At 44.7% G+C, this 19,734-nt stretch overlaps 1 pseudogene; it reads left to right on the plus strand.

Annotated features, from left to right (window-relative positions):
- The first annotated feature begins 10,661 nt into the window (after positions 1-10,661).
- Positions 10,662-12,234, plus strand: LOC136322932 (catalase pseudogene; annotated as a pseudogene).
- The last annotated feature ends 7,500 nt before the right edge of the window (positions 12,235-19,734 follow it).

The following is a 19,734-nucleotide window of genomic DNA, read 5'->3' on the forward strand; positions in this document are numbered from 1 at the left end:
TTAATGTTACTGCTAATAATAGTACCTAGCAGAGGTGGACGCACTAGAACATGTAAGAAGGCAGCATTTCCCATTACTGTGCCTTCATTGTTCACTGGAACAGGACAGGCGGGGATAAATCTGGGCTTGCTTTCTCAGTTCTCTTATTCAGATTACTAGACCCATTGCTAGAAGTCCTTCTTTGCTGGCCTCCATTGAAACGTCCAGCAAGTACAGGCTGCAGGGCCTTCTCCTGCTCCAATTATGCACGCTAAAATGGGAAAGTTTGGTTTCTGTGAAAGATAAAGGTTCTAGCCCTGTAGCCTGAGGCTGTCTTGAAATGGGGTGGCCCTAAGACTGAGGACGGACGGAATCTGCCAGACTTCTTGGTTGCAAAATGGAAAAGGACAAGCTGAGAAAGCTCTTGCCTGCCTTCGAGCTCTGTACTGCTCTCTCTCGTTCTTTTACTTTATACACTTTCTCCGTCTAGGACTGCATAGAAAGATATAACTGCTTACTGTATTGCACCCAGGTTTATGGCACAAAAACTCTGCAGGGAGCTTCCCATGCATTATTCCTTTTGAACCTCACAAAAACATGTTGCTGTAGGTGCTGTTGTTATCCCATTTCATAGATAAGGAAACTGAAGCTCAGAGAAGTTAAGGTTATGTATTTAATGTCACACAGCTGGCAAAGGTTAGAGTCAGCATTTGAATCTAGGTCTTTGTGACTCCAGAGCCTGCACCGGTGGCCCCAGATTCCTACTGGTTTATTCATATAGGTAGAGGAAGGTTTGCTATCTCTAGTTGTTTCTCTCTGCAGTGGCCGGGCACCTAAGGGCCATGCCTGCTGTGGCATTCAAAAGGCACCCAGTCTGGGGAAACCCCCTTCCCTTTCTCCGAAGTAAGCTTTTGGGGACCTGCTCCCATTTCCTCTTTCCCTTCACAACCCTTAGTCACCCCACCGGATTCCTGACACACTCAATTCCCTGGTTGGTTTCTGGGAGCAAGTTCTGTTCCCTCACGTTTTCCATCAATGCTTCAGCTGCAGGAGAGGTTCGAGTTAGCCTTTGCTGGCTGCCCTGGGATCCCAGTGACAGGGGACTGCACTCTGAGCTATGAACCAGGGACTCACAAATGTACTATTAGGGCCCCACGCAGTTTTGGTTTGGAGTCCTGTCACAAGAAATTGGGTTTGCAAATAACAACACCTTACATCACTGTCTGTCAAGATGATGTATCTTTCCTGTTGTGCGGGGACTTGTTGCTACAAGAACATGGTGGAACTGAAGGGCACTAGCCTTGTATCTGAGTGAAGCTGTCTTTTCTTGAGCGCCATGCTAGACTCCTTTGCCTTCCTGATCTATCTGGCATGTGCTGTATTTCCCCATGTATAAGATGCACCCTAATTTGGGGGCCTGAAATTTGAAAAAAAATGTATTACATAAAGTTATTGAACTCAACTTTTATTCTTCATAAAATTTATACAACTCCTCATCACTGTCAAAACTCCCATCCATTAGCTTATTCTCATCTGGGTCTGATGACAAATCACTGTCTTCATATATTACCTCATCTTCAGTTCCATCTATGGTACCACTGTATAAGACACACCCAATATTTAGACCCCAAATTTTTAAGAAAAGGGTGCATCATATACATGGGAAAATAAAGTAAATGGGATCTTCAGTCCCCAGTTCCAATGTTTATTCCTTATCTCTGCTACTAATTTACTTTACAATCTTGTGGTGAGGGGTAGGAAACACTTGGCCTTACTTCCATATCTTTAAAATGAAGGTGTTTGGCCCTTGCTAGTTGGCTCAGTGGATAGAGCATTGGCCTAGCATATGGACATCCCAGGTTCAATCCCTGGTCAGAGCACACATGAGAAGCAACCATCTGCTTCTCTTCCTCTCCCTCTCCCCCTTCTCTCTCTCTTCCCCTCCCATAGCCAGTGGCTCAGTTGGTTAGAGCTTCACCCCGGGTGCTGAGAATAGCTCTGCTGATTCAAGCCTCAGCCCCAGATTGGGGTTGCCTGATCGATTTTGGATGGGGCACATGTGGGAGTCTGTCGCTCTGTCTCCCCTCCTCTCACTTAAAAAAAATGAGGGTGTTAGATCAGACCAATGTTTTCTAATTGTGTCCAAAGATGGTTATAGCCAGGCTTTGCAGCTATTTAGACCTGGATTTGAGTCTCAACATTTTATTTTTAAGAAAGAGAGATAGAAAGAGGGAGAGATGAGAGGCGCCAACGCATGGTTGCTTCACTTTATTTTATTTAAAAAAAAATTGTGGGGGTTTGCTTCTCTTGACTGGGAGCCAGTGACCCCTTTGCTCAAGCCAGCAACCTTAGACACAAGCCTGAGACCTCTGGGCTCTAGTTAGTGACACTGGGATCATGCTGATGATCCAGCACTTAAGCTGACAATCCCTCGCTCAAGCTGGCAAGCCTGTGCTCAAGGCAATGACCTTGGGGTTTTGAACTGGGCCTTCAGTGTCTTGGACCGAAGCTAAATCTACTGCACCACCACTGGTCAGGCAGGGTCTCAACATTTAAAACCATTTTATGCATTCAGAAAATTTATTGAGTGCCTACTATGCACTGGACATTAGGCTAACCAAAAGAGAAAACAATCAAGAACAAAGTCTCTGATCTCAGGGAAGCCTTGGCAGGGCTCAAGGAGAGATATAAAAAAGAAAATAAGAAAATAATGTTAGGCCCTGGCCAGTTGGCTCAGTGGTAGAGCGTCAGCCTGGCATGCAGGAGTCCCGGGTTCAATTCCCAGCCAGGGCACACAGGAGAAGCGCCCATCTGCTTCTCTACCCTCTCCCTCTCCTTCCTCTCTGTCTCTCTCTTCCACTCCCGCAGTCAGGGCTCCATTGGAACAAAGTTGGCCCCGGGCGCTGACGATGGATCTATGGCCTCTGCCTCAAGCGCTAGCATGGCTCTGGCTGCAACAGAGCGACACCCCAAATGGGCAGAACATCACCCCCTGGTGGGCATGCCAGGTGGATCCCGGTCGGGCGCATGCGGGAGTCTGACTGCCTCCCCGTTTCCAACTTCAGAAAAATACAAAAAGGAAAAGAAAAAAAAAATAAAATAATGTTAGTGATAAACCCAGTGAAGTAAATAATTAAGGTGCTATTACAAAAAGTAAAGGGTAACTTTAATTAGGGTGGCTTGTGAAAGCTTCTTTGAGATAAAACTTAAAAAGAGAGGAGCTGGGTCTGAAGAATTTCAGGCAGAAGAAACAGCAAGTTCAAAGGTCCTGAGGCAGAACAGAATTTGGGAGTTAAGAAATGGAAATAAGTCCTTTATTGCTGATGTACAGTGTGTCCGTAAAGTCACGGTGCACTTTTGACCAGTCACAGGAAAGCAAGAAAAGACTATAGAAATGTGAAATCTGTACCTAATAAAAGAAAAACCCTCCAAGTTTCTGTAAGACGATGTGGCAGCATGTGCACATGCGCAGATGATGACGTAACACTGTGTATACAGCGGAGCAGCCCACGGCCATGCCAGTCGAGATGTGGACGGTACAGAGGAAAGTTCAGTGTGTTCTGTGGCTCACTAAATTAGAATTCATGACCAAAGTGCAACATGAATATCGGCACGTTTATAACAAAGTGCCACCACATAGGAATAACATTACTTGGTGGGATAAGCAGTTGAAGGAAACCGGCAGTTTGGTGGAGAAACCCCGTTCTGGTAGGCCATCAGTCAGTGACGAGTCTGTAGAGGCTATACAGGATAGCTACCTAAGGAGCCCTAAAAAATCTGTGTGTGAGCCCACATCGAACTGCACTGAATAGGTATGAAACTGGGAGAGTTTTCCTTTTATTTGGTGCAGATTTCACATTTTTATCATCTTTTGTTGCTTTCCTGTGACTGGTCAAAAGTGCACCATGACTTTACAGACACACCGTATAATGGCCGAGGGGAAAAGTGGACAAAGGAAAGAGTAAAGAAGACCTTAAGGATTTGGGAATAGGGAATAAGTAATAACTTTAATAATAATTACTAAAACACAAGATTTACTGAAAAAAATTACCAATAATTTTTAAAACTTTACTTATTTGCATTAAGTAAGGAGTTGAGAGATTTAGTGACTTTGAGCAAGTTACTAAAATTTGCTAAAGTTCATTTTGCTCCTCTGTTAATATGGTCTGACCTGTGGTGGCGCAGTGGATAAATCATCGACCTGGAACACTTGACTGAGGTCGCTGGTTCAAAACCCTGGGCTTTCCTGGTCAAGGCACATATGGGAGTTGATGCTTTCTGCTCCTCTCCTCTTCTCTCTCTCCCCCTCTCTAAAATGAATAAATAAAATATATTTTTTTAAATGGTGTTAATAGAAGTACCTAGTTCATGGAGATGTTAAAAAGATGACATGAGTTAGCTGTAAGTCCATCTCAGATTTAGAGATCTCTGACTTCTTGTCAGGCTCAGGAGGACAATAGCTTCCAGCTAAAGCCTTAGGAGCCAAAGGCATCAGACAATCAATCAGAAATAAAGGGAAAGCATTTCTTCAAGGGCCCTGGGAATCAATGGGGATATACAAATGGATTTATAGCTAACTTCTTAGGGTCTCATCAGGCATAGTGATTTATGGTCAGCTTTGGAACTTGCTGTGTCTCCCTGGGAGCCCAGTTTAAGGTTATATTCTCAGCAGGACCAGTGAGATTTAGCATGAGATCTGGGGGAAGGTTATTTGTGGTAGACACTGTTGGTTGCCCACCAAGCAGCTGTTTTCTCATTCTTTCTCCAAGTCAGCAGAGTTCACGGCTCATCATAAAGGCAGGAAATGTAATCTCTAACTTCCATGGCCTCCCCTGCACTCCAGCAATATAGGTGTACCTCAGGGACAGTGTGAGTTTGGCTCCAGACTACTACAATAAAACAAGCATCACGATAAAGTAAGTCACATGAATTTTTTGGTTTCCCAGTGCATATTAGAGCTGTATTTACACTATACTGTATTCTGTTAAATTTGCAATAGCATTAGATAAAAAACAAACAACCCCCTCCACCAGTGTACATACCTTAAATAAAAATTGCTTTACTACTTTAACATGCTAACCATTTTCTGATCCTTCAGGGAGTCATAATCTTTTTCTGAGAGAGGGTCTTATTTTCCATTTATAAAAACCATGGTATCTGAGAAGCACAATAAAATAAGGTTTGTCTGTAGTCATGTGACCCCATATTGACCAATTAAACTAGAGAAGAACTCTTCTGGGGGGATTCTGGGCAAGATATAATCTATGTGAAAAAAGAAAGCAATAAGACAAAAAGTCACATCTCCTTTCTTTCTTTGACCATGATTTTGTGGAGGTACAATACACGGCACCTTGGCAGCCATCTTGCCATGATGGGAGGGGTGTGCCAAGAGAGTCTCAGAGAAACCCTGACGTGAGGGAGCCACCAGTCCTGCTTGGAGTCACCTCCCTCTAAATCACTTTTTATGTAAGAATAATAGATCCTTTTATCTAAGCCTGTAATCACTGGACACTTCATTCCGTGCAGCTGGGAGTATCTCTGTTCCCTTTCCCCTCCTTCCATTACCCTTCCTTCCTCTTGGAAGGAATCAGACCCATCTCTGCACCTGCTCAGGGATCCCCGCAAGTCCTTACACAGAAGACAAGGCCTTGCACACCTAAAATGACCGTAGGCGTAGTTTGTCCTGGATGCTACTGCCACAGTTCTGGTTCATTTCTATTGCTCTGGTGTAATTTTAAAGGGTGCTAAAAATGTTCCTGGATAGATGATGACTTATATCACCCCTCTATTTTTTTTTCAAGAGAGAAAAGCTTAATTGTGAATACTCTGGAAGAGAGAACACATAGTTTGCGATTCGCAGTAAATGGAAATGGCTAACACCAGGCTTTGGAGGGGCAATTCCGAGGGGGAAGGAATGAGCCCCCAGAGGGAAAGGGGAGGGAGAAGGCCCAGGAATAATAAGGAACTGGGAGCTCTAATGGCAAGCTCTACCCACTTCCTGGATTCTCCAGGGATTCACTCTACTTCTTTTTTTTTTTTTCTTTTTTTTTTTTTCTGAAGTTGGGAACAGGGAGGCAGTCAGACTCCTGCATGCGCCCGACCGGGATCCACCCAGCATGCCCACCAGGGGGCGATGCTCTTCCCATCCAGGGCATTGCTCTGTTGCATCCAGAGCCATTCTAGTGCCTGAGGCAGAGGCCACAGAGCCATCCTCAGTGCCCGGGCCAACTTTGCTCCAATGGAGCCTTGGCTGCGGGAGGGGAAGAGAGAGACAGAGAGGAAGGAGAGGGGGAGGGGTGGAGAAGCAGATGGGCGCTTCTCCTGTGTGCCCTGGCCAAGAATCAAACCCGGGACTCCTGCACTCCAGGCTGATGCTCTACCACTGAGCCAACCGGCCAGGGCCACTCTGCTTCTAAGAACGTAAAAAGCATAAAAAGCTTCTGTGGCCGTGTTTTGGTTCTTCCTCTGCTTTCTCTTTTTTTCTACCAATCTGCCTCTACCAGCCCCCCTGAGCTCATTGGAACTTACCAGTTGGCAAAAAAATTTTCAAACTCTAGTCTGGTTTTCTTTTTTTCTTTTCTTTTTTTTTTTTCTTTTGGTCCAAACCCAGATAACTCCCTCTTTTTCTGAAATGTTTCCAAGGTCCCACAAGGTTGACAGAAGTGTTTACGTAAAGTGACAAAGTCACTCTCATATTAGCTATTTCATGTTTGTTTTTCTGGACCTTTTCAGACCCTTCAAAGCTTGAATGTATTTGGAGTGCACTCCCTCTCCACTCTCTGACTCTCAAATAACAGATCAGGCCTGCCTCCAACCCTTCCCCCAGCTGGTGCCTCTTGTGCTAATAAAAACAAGTCACAAATAGGCGGCTTATCTATGTTGGCAACAAGGATTTAAGTGCATAAATTAGTCTTGGTTTAAATTATATAGATTCATTATCTTTGGGGAAACTGGGCTGCCTCCTGAGCCTGTTAGAATGATGAGCATTGGGCCGCAGCCCTGAAAGCTGTCCCGGGGAGCGGGAGCGGAATCCGGGAATAGCAGGAGCCCGGTGCCCCCAGCAGCAGCACAAAGGCACGAGGCAGCCAGCTGGCACGGCTGTGCCTTCTAGACTACCTGCTGGGGCTGGGGGCAGACGGGGTCTTGACCAGGAAGGACCTGATGCTTCATGATTCTTAACAAAGAAACAGTAAAGGAGACGAGTTCCTTTCATCTTGTCTTTCGTGTCTGCCATCAAAGTGACAATTAGGGCTGGTGCAGCAGCGGGAAGCAGGAGAAATGCTTAAGGCGCTGGGGCCACAGGGGACATTTGGCTGGGACTGGAGAGGTACCTGGGCTGTGACGCTACACAGATTTCTCATCACTTGCAACCTCAGCTGTGGGACATTGATGAGCTTTTTGGAGGAGGTACTTTAATCCTCAAAAAGAAAATCTTTTTCAGGGGGTAAGAAGTTACCTTTTATTTTTAATTAAGATTTTATTTATTCATTTTTTTAGAGAGAGGGGGGAGAGAGAGAGAGAGAGAGAGGAGCAAGAAGCATCAACTCTCATATGTGCCTTGACCAGGCAAACCCAGGGTTTTGAACCAGTGACCTCAGCGTTCCAGGTCGACGCTTTATCCACTGCACCACCACAGGTCAGGTAGAAGTTACCTTTCTTTTTTTATTTTCTTGAATTTATTGGGGTGATGTTCACAAAACCATACAGGTTTCAAGTGCACAACCCAAATACCACTGTCCTCATTCAACAAAAATGATCTGAATGTCTTCTCTATACTGGGCACTGAACTAAGATCAGAGGCTACAAGAGTGAACCAAACAAAATTCTTGTCTCTAAGAAGCTTTCAGTTGGGTGGGAATTTCAGACAAGATATCAAGATGGTTATAATACAGAGTATTAAACCTACTGGGAAATAATTATCTGGAGAGATGCCTATGTGCCCTTTCAATCTGTACTAAAGCACAGTCTGACAGGCCAGCCCAAAGGTCTTCTGACACCCTTGATTTGAATAGCAATTACTGCAAGTTACAGTCTAACTTGAAAAGTTAGATCTTAATTTGTAGGAAACTGATAAATTATAAATGATATTTGTCTGGTAGAAGGGTAGACAATGTCTGTCCATGGGAAAAGACAACCCCAAAGGGTTATGATTTTATTGCTTGTAGAACGTTACGTCACATTCAATTTTGCGTCTAAGTTGGCAAGCTTACGTCAGCATTCTTTCTTTCTTTGATTACATATAAGTCAGTCTCTCCTGTGCTCCTTCAATCCAGCTCTATCAGCCTCCTGCTTCCCTAACTAATGAGTTAAATAAACCTTTGGCATAGGCTCATTATGTGTTTGTAAGAGCTGTGCCCTTAGCTCTCTGAAAATAATGTTTTCACACTTCCTTAGAAGTAAGGTGCTAAGGGGTCGCAGATGAGGGACACCAGACCTGGTTGTGGGGGCTCAAGGAAGATTTCTCAGAGAGGTCATCTGAAGTCAGACCTGAAGGGTGAAAGGGTTAGTTAGACAAAGATGGAAGGGGGTTGGTGTATGAGGGAGAAGGAAATAGCTTATGTAAAGACCAGAGATGAGGCACCAGGCTTCACACATCACAAAGCCTAAGAATGTGAGTAGTGAGATACAAGGCCAGACAGGTGTGCAACAGCCAGGTCATGGAGGACCTCAGTGCTATGCCATGAAGCTTGGTTTTGACAAGCTACTGGGTCAGTAGGTACTGAGGAGTCACTAAGGAGTTTGTAAACAGGCATAAGACATTGTTGGATTGGCTCCTGGGTTCACAGTTTTATAATCCAGGTGGGAATTGCATTAATCTGTAGATTAGTTGCAGCTTGCTTAGGCTGCTTATAAAATTCTTATGCAATTCTGTTTTACCCTTGTTTGCATTATAAGTAAAATTAAAAGATGTGTTGATGAATGAATTCATAGAGAGACTTCTAAATTTTAGTTGGAATGCCCAACAATAGATACTTACCATTTGTAATGTTTTCTTTCCTTATTCTGGTCAAAAGTAAAAATAGAAAATCAGACATGAAAAAAACAAAAAAACTCCACAAAGGCTAACATACTTCAGGATAAAATTTTAAGTAATGGGCAAAGCAGAGTTGAAGGAGGAGACTCCAGAGACCAGCTGTTAGATGAAATTGCTTGGGTCGAAAAGGTTGCTGTTTCCTTCACGTTTCCTTGGCCAGATGTTTCTATTTCAGCAATAAATTATAAAACGATTTTGTATTTTCAGCACAAGAGAACATTTAACTGGTTAGGATGCAGCATGCTGAGGACATTGCAGCAATGATAGTACTTTTGTTTCCTGTCTCATTTCATCTTCACAAGAGCATATGATGCAGAGAGGATGAGGGCCATCATGCCTATTTCACAGACGGAGAAGCCAAGGTCCAGAAAGGTCAGTGATTTGCCCCGTTATCACTGCTAGTTAAAGCAGAGATGGGAAAAGCACATCTTGTTACCAGTGTCCTGTCTGACACTACCATGGAAATTTTACCTAGTAGGTGTCTAATAAACGTAATAAAGGAACAATTCTATTCAGTTCTTTCCTGCTTAATATGTATAAATATGTGATTATATCTTTATGTGTTTATTTACTTGTTTATTAAAGTCATTAAATTATGAGTTCTGTTATGACAGTCTCCTCTTGCTATATAACAAATAGCCCTAAAGTTTAGGGGCTTAAAATTCATTATTCCTGTGATTCTGTGCCTTGGAAATTTGGGCAAGGCTCAACTGGTTACTTCTTTTGTTCTACATGGCATTAGCAGTACTCACACAACTGCATTTTACTGGTGCTTGGGTTGGACCATGTAATAATTTACTTTATGCATCAACTTGGATGAACTACAGTGCCCAGATATTTAGTCAAACATTATTCTGAAGTTTCTGTGAAGGTGTTTTGGGATGAGATTAGCACTTGAGTAAAGCAGATTGCCTTCCATAATGTGGATGGGCCATATCCAATCAGTTGAAAGTCTAAATAGAACAAAGCTCTGACCACCCCAAGCAAGAAGGAATTATCTGCTTCATGACATTCAAACTTGCACTGCAATGCCTGTACTTCCCCGATCTCCAGCCTTTTGGCCTATCCAGCAGATTTTGAACTTGCCAGCCTCCATAGTCACTTAAATCAATCTCTCAGCCTTATATTCTCTCTCTCTCTCTCTCTGTCTCTCTCTCTGAAGAGCCCCGATTAATACAGATTAATCCAAGACTGAAGTCCAAGAAAACTTGACCCAGGTGTCTGGTGCCTTGGTGGCCACTCTCTCTTCACAGGGCTAGATTGAACTTCCTCACAGCATGGCGGTCTCAGAGTAATCAGATTAATTACATGAAAAGTGGACACTGCTAGTTCTCTTAAATGTTGGGCTTTGACATCTCAGAATATTTCTTCTACTGTATTCTGTTGATCAAAGCAAGTCAAACTGCCTGCCCAGATTCAAGGTGAGGGTAAATGAACTGCCCCTATTGATGAGAGGATTGATAGAGGCTCACTGAAAAACAAATGTGAGGGATTAAACATATTATTGCAGTTGAGCTCATTGGCTAAATCTGAAGTCATCTAGTTCATCTCGGGGCCTTAGAGGCATTGGCCTGCTGAAGGCAGAAATGCGTGAACCGAGGCCGCCTGCAGTGTTCCCCAATCCACATCTGACACCACGGTAGACAGCTGGGATCCAGCCCACCACCAGATGAAGCTTTGGAAGGAGCAGCAGGACGTGCAGAAACCCGAAGTCCTCACCACCGGGGCTGGTCATCCAAAGGGAGACAAGCTTAATACTCTGACAGCAGGGCCCCGGGGGCCCCTTGTGGTTCAGGATGTGGTTTTCACTGACAAAATGGGTCGCTCTGACCAGGAGCAAATTCCTGAGAGAGCTGTGATTGCTAACGGGGCAGGGACTTTGGGCTACTTTGAGGTCACACATGACATTGCCAGATACTCCAGGGCAAATGTGTTTGAGCATATTGGAAAGAGGAGTCAGTCGCCTTGCAGTTTGATTCCCCACTGCTGCTGGAGAATCGGGCTCAGCTGACACAGGTCATGACCCCTGTAAGTTTTCAGTGAAATTTTACACAGAGGATGGTAATGGGGATCTTGCTGGGAATAACACCCCCATTTTCTTCATCAGGGATGCCATATTGTTACCGTCCTTCACTCACAGCCACAAGAGGGAGCCTCAGGGGCACCTGAAGGATCCCGACATCGTGTGGGACTTCTGGAACCTGCATCATGAGTCTCTGCATCAAGCTGCCTGCTTATTCAGGGATCAGGGACTCCAGCTGGACACAAGCACGTGAGTGGACATGGATCGCATTCTTCCAAGCTGGTCAGTGTGAATGACAAGGCAGTTTATTGAAAATTCCATTATAAGACTGACCAGGGCATCAAAAACCTTTCAGTTGAAGATGCAGCAAAACTTGCCCAGGAAGATCCTGACTACGGCCATGGGGAGCCTTTTAAAGCCATCGCTACAGGCAACGATCCCTCCTGGACTCTTTACATCTAAGTTATGACATTTAGTGAGGCAGAAAATTTTCTGTTTAATCCACTTGATGTTACCAAGGTTTGGCCTCACAATGACTAGCCTCTTATCCCAGTTGGTAAACTGGTCTTAAATCAGAATCCAGTTAATTATTTTGCTGAGTAAGTGAACAGTTGGCCTTTGTCCCGAGCAACATGCCACCTGGCATCGAGCCCGGCCCTGAGAGTATGCCTCATAGCTGTCTTTTGCCCTGTCCTGACACTCACCATCACCGCCTGGGGCCCAGCTATCTCCAGATACCTGTGAACTGCCTCTTCCATGCTCGAGTGGCCAACTACCAGCGTGACAGCCCCATGTGTATTCTTGACAACCAGGGTGGTGCTCCTAATTACTACTCCAACCACTTCAGAGATCCAGAACAACAACAGAATCATGCCCGGAACACAGCACCCGCGCTCTGGAGATGTGCAACGCTTGCTGCACTGCCGACGACGGCAACAGCTCTAAGGGGTGGACGTTCACTACAAAAGTACTGGATGAAGAGCAGAGGCGCCTGTGTGAGGACATTGCCAGCCACCTGAGATGCACAGCTTTCATCCAGAAGAAAGCGGTCAGGAACTTCAGTGATGTCCATCCTGACTGTGGGACCCGTGTTCGGGCTCTTTTGAACAAATACAATGCAGAGGAACCTGAGAACGCGACTCGTACCTCTGTGTCGTGTGGGTCTCACTCGGCTACAAGGGAGAACTCTGACCTGTGAGGGTCAGGGCCCTGTTGCCGAGCTGCTCTCTGCCTGTGAAGCAAAGCATGGGATTCACACATGGAATCCAGTTACTGCTGGATAGATTTGCCTGTGTTAGATGTGTGAACGCAAGTCTTTAAAATGATGACTCAGGTTTCTATATCTAATAATGTAATAATGGCTTTAATGCTATTTCCCTAAGGGAAATGAAGGTTAGGGCTTAACAATCATTTAAAAGAAACATGTATATCATTTAAAAAAAAACCACAGATACCATATGATCTTACTTATATGTGTAATCTAAACTGAAGAACAAAATAGAAACAGAGGCAGGGTCACAGGGAACAGATGGACAGCTGTCAGAGGGGGAAAGGGAGGAGGTAGGGGGACGAGATCAAAGAAAGTAAAGCCAGAACAGCCCTCACCCACTCCTGCTCCCCCTGGCCAGTGTCCTGGACCTGCTTTGCAGGGAGACACTATTTGGAGGGGGTGTTGGCTGTTGGCCGGGACTTCATCGGGACCACTTCACAAAGCTTGTGTCATAGACAGCTCTGTTAACTGCCTAAGAAGCAGGACGTGTTGCTGGACGTTGGTCTGGCTCCGTGGTTGAGCAGGTTGCCTGCTGTCCTGAGCCGCAAAGCTTCGGATCTTAGTTGGTACTGTATTATGCCGTTCGGGACTCCAGGGGCACTCTGGCTTTCTGAATTAGGCACTGAAGCAAAGATGAATGAGTTTGGCTTTGAATTGTGGCTTTGGCTTGGATTTTGTATGCCTGGGTTTAGTCGGCTTCTATATCCCATTATATCAGACGAAGGCTCTATCAGTCATTTATTGCTGGCTCCAACTGTTATTTCTCTCATTTGGATTATAAAGAGCTATGAGGTTTCAAATACCCATTATTTGATTTACAATAAGTGGCTCACTATCACCAAGCTTACCGTATTTGCTAGGGTTAGACATTTTAACATACAGAGAGTTACCTACTCTTTGGAATATAGGACACTCGGTATCAGGGCTACCATATATGGTTGTTCAGGTTGGGCACTGCACAAGGGTGCCCAGCCAAGTGGGTTGGTGTGGGCTGAAATGAGGCCCATGCGTGGCTTACCGACCCATGCATCCTGGAGGACCAACTCTGCAGGCAGCCTGGCTCAGACTGAAAAAGTACCTTTTCCTAAGAAGCCCAAGGTTGTGATACAGGTGCGCAGCAGCCCTTCTTGGGAGGATATGTGGAAGGGTTTGCTCTGTACAGAAGGTACAAAATTGTGTTGGAAATTAGAGGCTGATGTTCAGCAATGTTTACTCTCAAGAGGAGACATTTGAAATGGAACAGCTCAATTCAGAAGGAGTAAGATTTCTTTCTACCCATTGGCCTCACTGCCAGTGCATCCTTGGCATGCCTGGAGAGCACAAATTCATCCGAGCTGGCGCCGGAGAATGAGTCTCTGTTTTCACTCTCCACCATAAATACTATCTGATGGGCCTGGGGACTCAGGGTTGGTGACTATCTGGTTTTAAAAATTCAAGCCTGTGAAAATCTCTATGTTCTTCATTAGGAACTTTTTTCTTGTGAAGCATCATGATGTCATTTGCAGAACAAGGCAGCTCAAATGCCTAGTGCTGTTCTTCCTGAAAGACGGCTGTTCAATCGAGTGGGTGGTGGTGTGAGCTCCGCCTCTGCAGCTTGTTGCCTCCTTTTTCCAGAGTTTCACATTTATTTATTTATTTATTTATTTATTTATTTATTCCATAGATATTTATTGCAGGAGGCAGTCGAGTCTGGCATCAAGTAAGCTGAGTTCAAATATGGGCAGGTTATTTAAACTTTCTATGCCTCAGTTTCCTCATTTGTAAAATGGTTGTAGTGATAGTCTCTACCTCATGGGGTTGTTGTAATGATGAACTGAATTAATGTATGTAACCTATGCCTGACACAGCACAAGCCCTCGTAGACATTGGTTCTTATTTATGGAGCACCCACAGTGTACCAGGCACTGAACAATCACTGCAGGGGAGCTAAGCAGCCATGCAGCGTGCCCCAGGCCTTCTGCAAGCCCACCATCAAGCAGGGGCCACGAGGCAGGTAACCCCACCTCTCTACCATGGGGCAGGATACCAAAGGTTCTCAAGCACCTGCATTATTAGCCACCAGGGGACTACAAATCAAAACAAAAATGAGGTATCACTTTGTGCGGACTAGGATGGGATGAATCAACAGAGGCAGGTGATAACAATTGTTGGTGAGGACGTGGAGCGATTGGAACCCTTGTACTCTGCAGGTGGGAGTGGAAGCTGGTGCAGTCCCTGTGTAAAACAGTCTGACAGTTCCTCAAAAGATGAGACACAGAATTACTCTGTAGCCCGTGGTTACATTCTTAGACATACAGCCAAGAGAATTGAAGACACACGTCACACAAAAAGTTGTATCCAAGTGTTGATAGTATTATGCAAAATAGTGAATGTAAGTGGTAGGACAACCCAAATATCCATTAACTGATGAATGGGAAAACAAAGGATGGTATATCCAGACCATGAAATACTATTCAGGCATAAAAAGAAGTTAAGTACTAATTCATGCTGTAACATGGATAGACCTTGAAAACATAATGCTAAGTAAAAGAAGCCAGTCATGAAGGACCACATATCATGTGCTTCCATTTATACGAAATGTCCAGAGTGGGTAAATCTCTAGAAACAGAAAGAGATTAGTGATTGCCTGTGTCTGAGGAGCAGTAACTAAAGGATATGGAGTTTCACTGTGGTGATGGTTGCACAGACCTGTGAATTATGATAAAAGCCATCGAATTATACACTTTAAATGGGTGACTTAGCCCTGGCCAAGTGGTGCAGTTGGTTAGAGCATCACCCTAGCACGCCAAGGTGGCAGGTTGGATCTCTGGTCAGGGCGCATTCAAGAATCAACCAGTGAGTGTGTTAATAAGTGAAACAACAAATCGACGGTTTTCTTTCTCTTTCTTTCTTTAAAATCAATAAATATACATTTCAAAATTAAAATGACTGAATTTTATGGCATGTGGCATAGATCAATATAACTTTTTTTAAGAAGTACCTGGAGCCTGACCAGATGGTGGTGCAGTGGATAGAGCATCGAAATGGGACGTGGTAAACCCAGGTTCAAAACCCTGAGGTCGCCACCTTGAGCACAGGGTTGCTGGCTTGAGTGTGGGCTCATACATATGACCCATGGTCACTGGCTTGAGCCCAGGGGTTGCTGGCTGGAAGCCCAAGGTCACTGGCTTGAGTGGGGGTTCACTCGCTCTGCTGAAGCCCACCCTCCCCCCCGCCTTCATCGAGGCACATATGAGAGGGCAGGAGATGAACAACTAAGGAGCTGCAACTAAGAATTAATTGATCTCATCTCTCTCTCTCTCTTCCTGTTTGTCTGTCCCTCTCTCTATCTCTATCACAGGAAAAAAAACAGTACCTGGAGTATTTGTTTTATATTTATTTATTTATTTATTTATTTATTTATTTTATTCATTTTTAGAGAGGAGAAAGACAGAGAGGGAGAAGGGGGGAGGAGCTGGAAGCATCAACTGCCATATGTGCCTTGACCAGGCAAGCCCAGGGTTTCGAACTGGCGACCTCAGCATTTCCAGGTCGACGCTTTATCCACTGCACCACCACAGGTCAGGCCTGGAGTATTTGTTTTAAAAGCACATTTTTGGCATCCTCCTCTCAAGATTTTGATTCGGGTCTGGGGTGAAGTTATATAATAAGCCTGTATTTTTTTTTTTAAATCTCCTGTCATCTGGGCAGTTGAAAGGATGAGATGGCCGGCCTAAGTCAGGACCAGCGTCCTGGGTGAGGCTGTCCTGGCCCTGGATCCTACAAGTGAAGGCTACTGAAGGGAGACAGACTTCTCAGGAGCAGAGAACAGCACAGATCAGATCTGTGGCTCCATCTCTGATACAACTTAAGCTGGTGTCTCCTCAGCTTCGAACCACATTGAGGAAAGAAAGGAACTGAGTGAAAGAACATTTGTCTTCTAACTAAATGACCTCTTTCTTTCCTTAACACTCTGAGCTGCTGCTACCAAGGTATTTTTAGACAATTCATGCAAACTAATAAGCCAGGGCAGGAATAAGTCAGGAAGAGGATGAAAGGGGACAAGTGACAGCAGTTCACAGCAGTCCCTTCTCTTACAGCTGAGCTCTCCAATAGCTTCTGTGTTTGAAACTGTCACTGTGTGAGTTAGAAATGGTCTAAAAGGTAACTATTCCCAATCCACTGAGGATCTTAATGTAATGCCCAGAGCGGTCCTTTGGAGCTGGCCCTCGCTGTTTGCCCTGCAATAGCATCCCCTTGAAAAACAGCATGAACTGTCAGACACCCAGACAGTTCCCCTAGTGATGTGGGAAAGGTGACATGATGCTGCACATCTAAGTTCTACGTGGAACCAACAAAATATGTGGAAGTCACAGGACCGGAGATCAGGTATGTTAGAAAGAGAAGAAATATAATTTCAGTGGAGGTTAACTGAAATCCTCATCAGATTAATATTACAGAGTCTGAAATAAATTTTGAGATACAAAGGCTGGTATTTTTTTCTCAGTCTTTGATAGCCTGCGGTTCTTTTTTAACCAAAGTCACCAGCTTGTCCTGGATTGTCTGAGACCTTCCAGACTTTCAAACCAAAAGTCTTATGTCCCAGAAATCTTCCTGGTCCTGGCAAATGGAAACAGCTGGTCACTCTATTGGTAACAAAGATATGCCACCCTTCAGGCTTCAGAGAAAAGATGACTCGGTAGAACACAGAGAACGGAACAGGCAGTTCTTGGCTTTGGGGTGTTACTACATAGGCCTGGACATAAGGCAGGAGGGTTGTAAGATTGTAGGATCATGTAAGAGTAGGGCTTCACCTCCAGGCCAGATCTGGATTCTGAGATGAGGAGGACGGGAAGGCCAAGCATGGAGGAGATCCTAGGCCTGTGTTGTCCAACAGAGCTTTCTAGGAGGATGGAAGTGTTATAGTAAACACACATGCTACTGAGCACTAGTGATATGGATGGTATAACAAATTTAGTATGTTTTATCCAGTTTGAATTTGAATGGCCACACATGGCTAGTGGCTAGTGTATCAGGCAGCTAAGTCTTAGATACTGTTGTGCCCTTTCCCTTAAATAGAGTCGTGGGAGGAAGGGAGTTGGTTGATGTTAAATGATGGCATCTCTGGAAAAGATTGGGGAACCAAGAGCAGAAAGGGACCTGAGCCTCATTTCTAGGGGGTGGGAAGACTACAGAGATCCCTAAGCCAGTAAGGTATTAAAGCAGAAGAAATATCTGTGCAATAAGTCAAGATAGGCAGGTTCAAGGCAATCTTTCAGAGGTTTTTGGGGTTTCACCAGGACAATAGAGAGTTCCCTGTGCACTGTGGAATAACCCAGACATGACACATGGGATTGTCAGATCTACAGATGCTTGGAGATTGGGAACAAGGGAGGGCATTGCTATGGGCAAGGGTTGCTTCTCCCATTCTTTTCTTTATGGAATGTGGGTTTTAGTTTTGGCTATCCCATTTCTACTCCACCAATGTGTAGGGAATGGTACAGCCAGATAACTGCCTTCTAGTCTACAGGCTGCCAGGTGATAGGGAACCACCACATCTGGCCAAATGAAGAGGACTGCACAACACCATTGAGATCCCAGGCTTGGAGCTGGCTGCAGTCATTGTATGGTCTTTGGATTATCTCACTTGGGATAAGGTCTATGCTTTCTATGTGAGGGACATAATATGAAATGGATGGACAGATGGTGAACAGATGAGTAGACTGTGAGAGACAATGCTATGTGGTCAAGAAACCGGTTGCCTTTTCCTCCTGGTCACCCAGCAACACTACATTTCCCAGCTCTGTTGGTAATTTGGTGGAGCCATATGGTGCGTTCTGGCCAATGGCATGTGTGTGAGCAATTAAAGATGGTGCCATAAAGAGACCTGATAGGTGGCCTTGAGCCACCAATTGAGGTAACTGAAGGGACAAGTTGGTAAGTAGGATGAGGGAGAGTCCCCTGTCCCCATAGACTTAAGCCAGCTCTTGGTGAGAATCACTCCCATGGAGTTTCCTAGACAGGCTGCTGCTGTGGTTGTGCAGATTATGTCTGTACAAAGGGGCCTGGCAGTCAGGGCAGTAAAGGTCCAATTCCAGGCATGCTCCACACACTATGGGTCATGTCACTAGGCTTCATTCGCCCGGGGCAAGGTTGCTTATGCCTTTGCACAAAGCACCTTCTCCTTGTTAAACCTGCAGGGCTCTACTGGCTAGAGGGAGACCTGAGTTTTCCTCTCCTCCGAGGGGACACCTTTATCTAATTTGCACAAAGGGGTCAGATGAGCTCAGTCTCTGCATTTTTGAACCAGCTGGGGGCTGCCACGTGAGACTTCTGACCCCAGCCCTGCAGTGGTCTTGCTTTAACAGGTGGTAGAAACAAGAGACTTTGGCTCCTGGAACAGCTTGTGTTTGAAACAAGAAGTAAAGTCTGATTTGAGTAATGTTATTTTCCTCTTTCCCCAGCTTCTTCCTGTCATTTATAGTGGGCTAATGGGAAATCTGACAGCTCTTGGCTGCCAAGAACTGCTGAAAACTTGTGTTCATCTTTGGGATGATCATTTTTCTTCTGGCCTCTTTGATTTGGTATTTCTAGTAAACCTACTCATTAAAGTGATATTAAGCAAACTCATAAATATGTATATAGTCTTCTCAATTATCTGTTGATGGATATGGACTCTGATGCATTTACATAATGAGCTTTTAAAACATGCAGATGCATTTTACAATTAGACCCAGGTGGGGGCTGGGAGAGCGGAAACTTGGTTGGAAAAACAAGCTTCCTCTTGGTAATCCCGAAGCCACCTGTTTAAAAAAAGCCTGAAGTTTGAAGGGGCAAATTTGTACTTTTGAAAAGCTCTGTTCTTATGCACAGATTTTAGATAATATTAGGAATGTTTTCAAGTTAGAAGTAAGGCCAAGTGAAATGGAATTAAATCCTATTCTTATGCTGACAGCAAAGCTAATGAATCAGAACCAAGGCAGTGACTCAATCAAGGCTTGGGAGCCATAACTGGCGTGGTTAGTATTACCATGTCCATCAGTATCTGGTATCCAGTTCCCTTCTGCTCTGGACACGTGGGAGGGGCACACTTCCCAAACTTGAAGTTAAATATGGCCATGAAACATGCTCTGGCCAATGAAAGGAAAGTGGCAGTGATTTTAGTCACTTTGGGGGAAAATATTTAAGATCCACTTGGCAATTTTCTGTGATCTTTTTATTTTGGTGAGAGTCTGGAGACATCTTAAATGTTAGTGCTTCTGTTAGCCTGTGTCCTGGGGCAGGCATGCCATGGGGCAGTATCAGCACACACTGGCCATGGAGTACAAGCTAGAAATTAACCTTTGCTGTTCAAGGCACTGAGGTTTGGGGACTATTTGTTATAGCAACAACACCAAACCCATCCTGACTGACCAAACTGGGATCACAGACTTGAAATACTATTCCAGA

This window comes from Saccopteryx bilineata, chromosome 2 (assembly GCF_036850765.1).
Source record: "Saccopteryx bilineata isolate mSacBil1 chromosome 2, mSacBil1_pri_phased_curated, whole genome shotgun sequence".
In the NCBI taxonomy this organism is placed as follows: domain Eukaryota; kingdom Metazoa; phylum Chordata; class Mammalia; order Chiroptera; family Emballonuridae; genus Saccopteryx; species Saccopteryx bilineata.